We start from the raw sequence: 9,637 nt of genomic DNA on the forward strand, positions 1-9,637 counted from the left end.
TTTCTTTTCATTACTGGTCCTCAACTGCATTTTGATTTGAATTGCTGTGTTTTATCTCATTTTTCTCTTGCTTGGGATGTATTGAGCTTCTTGGATCTGTGAGTTTATACTTCTCATCATATTTAGAAAAATTGTGGTTATTATTTCTTCATATATGCATTCCACTCATCCATCTTCCTCCTCCCCCATGAGACTCTAAGGACACATACATTAGGCTACATGATGTCCTGCAGTTCAGTGATGCTTTGTTCCTTTTTACCCCAGTCTTCTATCTTTCTGTGGTTTGTCTTGAATAATTTCTATTGTTGTGTCTCCAAGTTTACTAATCTTTTTTTTAAGTAATCTCTAAAGCCCAATGTGGGGCTCAAACTCACGACCCTGAGATCAAAAGTGGCATGCTTTTGACTGAGCCAGCCGGGCGCCCTAAGCTTACTAATATTTTGTTCAGCAGTGTCCAATCTGCTGTTAATCACATTCAGAGTAACGTTCATCTTAGACATTGCTTCTTTTTTCACCTCTAGAAATTTGATTTGGGTTCTTCATAGATCTTACATACCTCTTATCATGCTCACACTTTCCTCTAACTTTTTGAAGATACGAAGCAGTATTTAATAGCTGTTTTAATATTCCTAGTTAATTTAATTGATTCTGTCATCTGTGCCATTTCTGGGGCTGTTTCTATTAATTTTCTTTCATTATAGCTTGTATTTTACTGCTTGCTGGAATGCCTTAGTTTTTTTTATTGCATGCCATTGTGCTGTAGTTTTTTTGTATAAACATTTTTGGGCTTTGTTCTGGGATACAGTTGTGTTACTTGGAAACAATTTGAGCCTTTCAAGTCTCACTTTTAAGCTTTGTTGGGCAGGTCCAGAACAGCCCTTCATTTCTGGCTTACTGGCCCAACAACTGAGGCGATAACGTTCTGAAGACTCTACCTGATGCCCTCCATATGAGGTCTCTACAAATTATTCCTGCCCCTGTGTGACTCCAAGTTTCGTTCCGATTCTTCATGTCCCGTGATTTCTTTCTCCAGCCCTGGCAGTGCCTCGCATGCCCGTACTGATCAGTACTCAGCTGAAGACTCAGGAGACGCTCTCCCAAGCTATTCTGCGCAGCTCTCACCTCTGGTTTTCACCCAGGAATTCTCGTGCCTTCAACTCCCAGATCTTCCACCTCTGTTTCCTCTGCTCTGAGAGGTGACCGAGCTTTGCTGGGGTTCCTCTTCCCTGTGCCGCAGCCTGGAAACATCCCATGCAGCCCGAATAATTATGGGAATCACCTTGTTTGTTTCCTTCTCTGAAAAATCTCTGTCCTGCACTGCCTGCTGTTTGAGCCCTGAAAACTGTGACTTCCTACATTTTGTCTGATTTCTAAATTATTTTAGGTGAGAGACTAATTCTGTACTCTGGGGGTAACAGAAATCATACCATTTTTTTTTATTTCCTAATTTAAGTTTTTTTAAATCATTTCACAAGATGGAGGAAGCTAAAAAAGTAGGAAAGGCAAAAAAGCCTGAAACGAGCAATGGAGAAATGCGCAAAAGAATCATGATACTTTGACAAAATGTAGCACTAGCTAATCATTGAATACCCCAAACCCTTTTAGAAAACATGTCAAAAACCCTTTTATTCATGACCATATCTCAATTTTACAGCTTCAAGTATTAAACAGATTCTGGCACTGGCAGATTTTTGAAAACCCACCCTTCGCTGCAGTTTTACCTGTAAGTAAAATTTGAAAACTTTTCCTTAAATTATGAAAGTTATTGAGCATAAACCTTAATTTTCAAGTGACCAGAGTAAAATCTGAGGAAGCCAAAAATGAATAGGTTGTTTTTCCAGCACAAGTCACAGAATGAAAGAAGAAATTACTTTTAAAAATTTTTTTTCAGGAGTGTCTTGGTGGCCCAGTTAGTTAAGGGTCTGACTTTGGCTCAGGTCATGATCTCGTGGTTCATGAATTCCAGCCCTGCATCAAGTTCTGTGCTGACAGCTTGGAAACTGGAGCCTATTTCGGATTCTGTGTCTCCCTCTCTCTCTCTGCCCCTCTCCCACTCATGCTCTGTCTGTCTGTCTCTCTCACTCAAAAATAAATAAACATTAATTTTAAATAAATAAGAAAATAAAAGAAAAATTTCAGGGGTTCCTGGGTGACTCAGTCGGTTGAGCATCCAACTTCAGTGCAGGTCATGATCTCATGGTTGTAAGTTCGAGCTCTGCATCGGGCTCTGTACTGACAGCTTGGAGCCTGGAGCCTGCTTCAGATTCTATGTCTCCCTCTCTCTCTGACCCTCCCCTGCTCTCACTCTGTCTCTGTCTCAAAAATAAAATAAACATTTAAAAAAAGAAAAGAAAACTTTCAAAGTGAAATAATAAATATGTTTTACCCTGTGAGTATTAAGAAAAATCACCTCAGATGAGTTGTCTCACTTTTTCCAAACAAAGAAATAATCGGGCTGACCAAAGGCATGGAAAGTTTTATGTTTTATTTATTTTTGAGAGCAAGAGAGACAGCGTGAGCAGGGGAGGGTCAGAGAGAGAGGGAGACACTGAGTCTGTTGACAGGATCCAGGCTCCGGACTCACTGTCAGCACAGAGCCTGACACGGGGCTCAAACCCACGAGCCATGAGATCATGACCTGAGCTGAAGCCGGATGCTCAACCGACTGAGCCACCCAGGTGCCCCAGGAATGGAAAGTTTCAAGCACACATAAAGGGTGGTACAACCGAAAAGGGCTTGTAATACAGCAACTTGGCCAGCAGGCTTTCTGGACTTTAATCACCTAAAAGCTGTATTGTCCGCATTCCTGTGGAATGGATGAATGAGCCCAGAAGGATACTTCTGATAAAAAAGAAAGGCACAGTAGAAATGTTACTATGTAAGAGTGCCAATAGGCAAGATATGTGGTGATGATTATCCTCCACTAATCACCTAAAAATATGGCATCTTCTGCTCCTTTTTGAGGTTCCCAGTGATCCCCACCTGCTGACTTTCACATCTTTCTGTTATTTCCCCCCATTGTGTGTGGACTGGACCCAGTCACTTGTTTTTCATGAATAGAATATGGCAAAGGTGATGGAATCGTATGTCTGATATTAGATTACAGATAACTGATTTTTGTCTTCCTCTCTCTCGCTCTCTCACTTGCTCATTGTGATGGAAGAAACTGCCATGTTGTGAACTGCTCAGTGCTTAGGTCTAGGTGACAAAGAACAGAGGGGAGCCTCCAGGCAACAGCAGAGAGGAACTGAGGCCCTTAGTGCAACATACTGAGAGGAGCTAAATCCTACCAACATCCTCCAAGTACGACAGCAGTGGATCCACCTCTAGTCAAGCATTAAGAACACTGAGAACGCTGCAGCCACAGCTAACACCTTGACTGCAGTCTTGTGAGAGACCCAGAATCAGGAGACCCAACTCAGCCATGTCCACCTTCCTTACCCATAGACGCTATTGATAGTAAATGTCTATTGCTTTTATTCACGAAGTGGTAACTTGCACAGCAATAGAAAACTAATACAGATTCCATATGATAAATAGTAATTTACCCCTAACTCAAATTTCACTTACGAAGAAATGAATATGCATCTGAGAAGATTTATTCTTTACCCAGTCAAGGTAGTTACTGCCCAGAAAAAGCTTAGATACATGTCAAGTGATCATATCGTGATCTCACTTCTGAGTTTAGAAATTAATCTTAAAGAATTGTAGTTTCCAGTCATATTTTTCCATTAAAAAAAAACTATGAGGTTCTATTTTTACAAGCCCTAAGTACAATTTTCCACTATTTTGAAAAATAATGTACTCCTAGCTCTGTAGTCACTATGGTTGATTCCGGAAATAAGTATTCTGTAGTGGAAATTATCAGAGCTGTGGATTTGAATAGACTTATCTATTTAAATAAGCAGCCACCATTTTGTGAAAGCTCAAAAGGAGAACAAATTAGTTGACAATTCTCATAAATAGTTAATTTAAGAAATTATTCTCAGGGCACCTGAGTGGCTCAGTCAGTTAAGCAGCCAACTCTTGATTTTGGTTCAGGTCATGATCTCACAGTTTGTGAGACTGAGCCCTGAGTGGACTCCTCGCTGACAGCAAGAAGCCTGTGTGGGATTCTCTCTCTGTCCCTCCCCCCTGCACATAGATACTCTCTCTCTCAAAATAAGTAAATAAATTTTTCAAAAAATTATTCTCTAACTAGTGGATACATTGATCTTTCTATAGTTCTTTAAAATCTACATCTAGGTTTTATATGCTCTTTGATATATATGATACGTTTTACAATAAAAACCAAGTTTAAAAAAATCAAACGACTTCTGCCTTCTGATATTTAAGACTTTTTTTAAAGTCAAGCTGTAAAGGGTGGATATGGTAGTCATCTGAAAAAAGATGTGCTTTTTAAGCTTCCACTAAGTTTAACATGCTTTAGTTCTTCTAAAAATTTTTTAAGTTCCCTATTTACCAAAGATCTAGCTACTCAGGTCCTCCAAAATTAATCCTTTTGTTTTGTTTATTTTTGATGAGGTGGGGCGGGGGATAGGGGCAGGAAGAGAGAAAATCTTAAGCAGGCTCCACACCGAGCATGGAGCCCAATGCAGGGCTCCATCCCACAACCCTGGGATCATGACCTGAGTCAAAATCGTCAGATACTCAACAGAATGAGCCACCCAGATGTCTTTTAGTCCTTTGTTTTGGAAGATAAAGGTGAAAACACAAAAATCTCAGAGAAGCCACACAATAAGAACAAATTACTCCTGAAGTTACCTCCTTTTTCATCTGTCATAGGTTTAAACACCTGTCTATGTGGATTGATCGCTTCCGTTTCTCAAATATTCAGTCAGAATATCAAGGGATACTTCTGACACTGATATTATGAACCCCACTGTGCATTTATTACTTACTCTGAGTATTATAATTAACCATTACTATTAATATCATCATTCATTGAAGCAGTAATGCATGCTGTCACTTTAAAATTTGGAATTAGATTAAACTTGCAACTCTTTTGGAAAATCTGGTTTGTTTTAGGACTGGATGCCTTTGGAACTTTTGTTTATAGTATTTTATAAATGCAATGCTGGTTGTTGTTTTCTTTTACTCTTTTTAAATTATAGCTCTATTTTTCATTCATTCAGAAAATATTTATAGACTTTTTACTACATATCTGGAACTGTTTAAGATAGGTATGCAGCAGTGAACAAATAGACAAGGTTGCAGCCTTTGTGGGCTGTATATCTTTTTTTTTAAGTTCATTTATTTTTGAGAGAAAGAATGTGAGCAGGGGAGGGACAGAGAGAGAGCGGGAACAGAGGAATCCAAAGTGAGCTCTGTCAGCACAGAGCTTTTCTTTTTCTTTCTTCTAATAAAAATTACATAGTTCGATGCAGAGCTCAAACCTGAGAACCGTGAGATCACGACCTGAGCCGAAGTCAGATGTTCAACCGACTGACCACACAGGCACCCCTATCGGGTATATATCTTAACTGGGAGAGGAGTGGAGGTGGAGGATGCTAGGCAAGTAAAATAAATTATCAACTGAAATTTTGCATTACATAATATTTTTCTCTTTTTAATATTTTATTTATTTATTTGTATTTTAGAGAGAGAGAGCACTCAAGTGGAGGAGAGCGGCAGAGGGAGAGAGAAAGAGACACAGAATCTTAAGCAGGCTCCACACTTAGCCCAGAGCCCGATGGGGGGCTCAATTCCTTGACCCTTGGATCATGACCTGAGCTGAAATCAAGAGTCTGACACTTAACTGTCAGAGCCACTGCCAATACACACACACACACATACACACACACACACACACACACACACACAAACATACACACACATATACACACACACATATATGTATATATATTATATAGCATAGTATAGTATATTATATAGGCATACTATTTACTATACAATATACCTATATATGTACTAGTATATATAGTATACCTCTTTGTTACTATATGTATATATCCTAATACAGATTTGTAATAAAGTGACAATAATATATTCATGCGCCCTTCTCTAAGTGTGACTTAACAGATTAAACCACCCACTTACGACATCTATACATTATATAATCAACATCTTACATAACAGCTTTGAAATCTCTCAATGATAGGTTGCACTGCAGAAAAATCAAGATATAGACACTTAATGCCATACTCATTAAAGCAGAGAGGGATTAACTCTTATCATGTATATTCTCAAAGTTAATGCCACTTGATTTTCTTTTTCTTTCTTCTAATAAAAATTACATAGTTTACCATTAAATACAAAAAGAAAATACCTTTGAGTAGACCTGATCTTTCAGGTCATGAATATTTTTTCAAAAATGTTTTTTTAACATTTATTCATTTTTTGAGAGACATAGACAGTTGAAGCGGGGGTCCGGGGTGGGGGAGGCAGAGAGAGGGAGACACAGAATCCAAAGCAGGCCCCAAGCTCTGAGCTGTCTGCGCAGAACCCAACATGAGGCTCGAACTCATGAACCATGAGATCATGACCTGAGCCGAGTCAGACGCTTAACTGACTGACCACACAGGCACCCCTCAGTCATGAATATTTAATGAAAATAACAAAATTAGTTATCACTTTTCAAGGGGAGAAAATTCAGGTAAGAAAGACCTATACTGTCCACCTGCAGTAGACTGCTTAATATTACATGGAAAGCATTTAGCCAGAGCTCACTGGAGATAAGAACAAGTGCCCAGAGCTTTCTCCTCTTTGATCTACATATTGTGCTTCATGTGCCAAGGGTGTGACACCATCTTAAACACAAACTTACCCTTCCCCACTCAGACACCAAACTGACAGGGTAGAATGGATGGAGCACTGCATCTCTTCGCTGGTATGGGATGCCAGGGAGGAAGACCTCTGTTACATAACTTTCTGTATCTTCAAAACATATCAAGCTTCAAACAAGAAATATTGTCACCCCTAGAAAAGTTCTACCAATCAGAATAAGAGATCCTCATCTGTGGCTGATAGTGGTATCATAAAAGTCTTAAAACGTTTAAAGACCTTAACTAAGCAGTTCCATCTCTGGGAACTTAAGAAAATAATCTGATATTTATAAAATTATTTACGTATGATAGGTCACTACAGTGTTGTTTGTAATGGTTAAACATTGGAAACAAACTAAATGTCAAATAGAGATTAAGTACAGAGCAACCATATTCTGAAATGACAATCGGGAATAGAAGGATATTTCAGGATGTGAGTAAATATTCACAGTGTATTGTTCGGTTAAAAAATGAGGTTACAAAATATAGAAAAGTATTTCATTGAAAATCAAATGTCAATAAATGTCACAGAATTCACGGTAGCTAGCAGGAAGCCAGTCACTCGGTTCGGACATTACTCTAAATCAGAATACTTCAATAAGGAACAATCCAAAGTTAAGCTCTTAGATAATGTATATGCTATTATGCTTCAGAAAAGTAAGAAGGCAAACTTTGGACAGCTATAAGTAATTTCAATACATGCTTTTTTACATTCACCCTATGAGGGATTTGTAACTAGCAATTATTAATGTATTTCTACTCTCAAGTCACTTCACAAAATTCATTTATTCCTTGTGGGCATGTAAAATCATGTGGTTGGTTGTTTCTGCATGAAAGATGTGAAATGCCCTTTTCATTAGGTGGGATTCATGCGTATCTAATTATCCATGGATGATTAACGATGGCATAATATACAATATATGAATAAAATCTAAATGGAGAGGCTATTCATGGTTGCCATGTAACATTGACACCATTACCTTAAAATCAGTGTTTAGGGACTCATTCTTCTGCATTTTGTATGACTAAGGAACATTTTTAATTTCATAAATAAAATGTTATACCAATTGATCTTTAAAGAAAAAGTGGTGCCAATCCATTAAAATACTGATGCATCTTTATAATAGCAATGGTAGAAGTAGAGAATATTAGTTGATATCCTTGAAGTGAAGAAACCTTCACCTGTATCAGTAGAAGACTCTTTCCTAAAAAGGCATACAATTGTACGTCAATATTTGTTAATAATTACCTCAGGCCTGAAAATTATAGAAATCCTTACTTCCTAGGTCATTATATCAGAACAAGAATGCTTCTTGAATGCTTATAATCTATATTTTGAACAGGGCTTATACAGTGGTTTTCAAATGCAAGAAAAAAAATAAGGTCACAGGGTGTTATATAGAAAAGATTCCAGTTACGTATGTATGTGTATGTGTGTATAAATGTATATATAAATAAAAATGCTTAAAGCTATATGCCCAGATGAAAATAGTGATTATCTCAAAGGTGGCTTTTTCTTTCTTTCTTTCTCTTTTTCCTTCTTTCTTTCTGTGTATTTCAAACTTTTTTTTAATGTTTATTTTATCTTTGAGAGAGAGAAGGAGACAAAGTGTGAGCAGGGGAAGGGGTAGAGAGAGGGAGACACAGAATCAGAAGCAGGCTCTAGGCTCTGAGCTGTCAGCACAGAGCCAGATGCAGGACTTGAACCCATGGATTATGAGATTATGACCTGACCAAAGTCAGACACCTAACCGACTAAGCCACCAAGTGCCCCTGCGTATTTCAAACTCTTAAGAATGAAAAGCTGGTCTTCCTTTTATCATCAAAGAAAAGTACGGTAATTTTTAACAAAGTTCTACTTTTCTAAAGTCCCATTATTTTCATTTGGCATCATTCTTCCTGTCCTCATTTTCTGAGTACCTATTTATTGTCTATATCTTCGTAGTATCAATTGTCAATGTCTGATGTTTATCAGAGTTTCACATTTACAGGATTATTAGCTTCCAATTCTTCTCAAGGTCCTCTCCACTTAACAAGTATTTGCTAAATTAAATACATTTATCCTTCTGTTAGAGCTGCAAGGTAGAACTGTGCATAGTGGGGACTTTGGGAGTAGGGGGGATAAATTAGTATTATGCCAAATATTAATACTGAAGGCTTGATTATTTCTTTGCAAAGCAATATTACAAAGATGCAATGCTGTATGCCAAGGTGAAATAGAAAATGTTCCAGAAAAGAGTGGGAACAGAAAAAATGTTGGGGTTCCTCCCCCAGAAAAAAATCTTAAGAGTCTGGGAACTCTTTCTCTTCTTTTTGCTCCTTCCTTCCTTGTTTTTTTAAGCAGTTATTATTTTTAGTTGCTTATTTACTTTGTGGCAACTATATAGTGAGAAAAGTTTTTACTTTCCCCCTAGCTCCAAGATTTTTCAGTATCAAGCATGTGAATGAGCCAGTGCCTTCTCTCTGGGAGAGTGCAGCTCCAGCAAATGAAGATCAAGGACCTCCAGCCATCATTCTTGGGGATGGTCATAGAGAGTTAGAGACTCTGCCTATTAAGAGAGACAGGAAGCCAAACCAGCATGTAGAACCGAAAGAGACCCAAAGGCAAAGAATGGGCTTTGGGCACCTGTGGCGCTAGGGGTGAAATCACAAAGGAACAACGTGCAGCATCATTGACTGACCAGTTATTGGATTTAGGCATTGGCAACAAACAAAACAAAACACACTGAGGACAACAGCATATGCACCTGAGGTGGTGACAGAGTTCGGATTTCTACTTATGGGGAATCAGTATTAAATGCCCCTTTTCAGGGTGCCTGGGTGGCTGTCGGTTAAGCATCCAGCTTTGGCTC

General features: G+C 38.3%; 1 long non-coding RNA gene across 1 annotated transcript in view; it reads left to right on the top strand.

The window, feature by feature from the left end:
* The window catches only part of LOC115302871, a 10,859-nt gene extending 1,228 nt beyond the window's left edge, over window positions 1-9,631 (top strand). The window contains exons 2-3 of the long non-coding RNA XR_003913677.1: window positions 1,655-1,723; window positions 9,200-9,631. This is a non-coding gene — a long non-coding RNA (uncharacterized LOC115302871). The remainder of the gene's footprint in view (window positions 1-1,654; window positions 1,724-9,199) is intronic.
* Window positions 9,632-9,637: the final 6 nt, after the last annotated feature.

The sequence above is a fragment of the Suricata suricatta genome, chromosome 9, assembly GCF_006229205.1.
Source record: "Suricata suricatta isolate VVHF042 chromosome 9, meerkat_22Aug2017_6uvM2_HiC, whole genome shotgun sequence".
NCBI lineage: Eukaryota > Metazoa > Chordata > Mammalia > Carnivora > Herpestidae > Suricata > Suricata suricatta.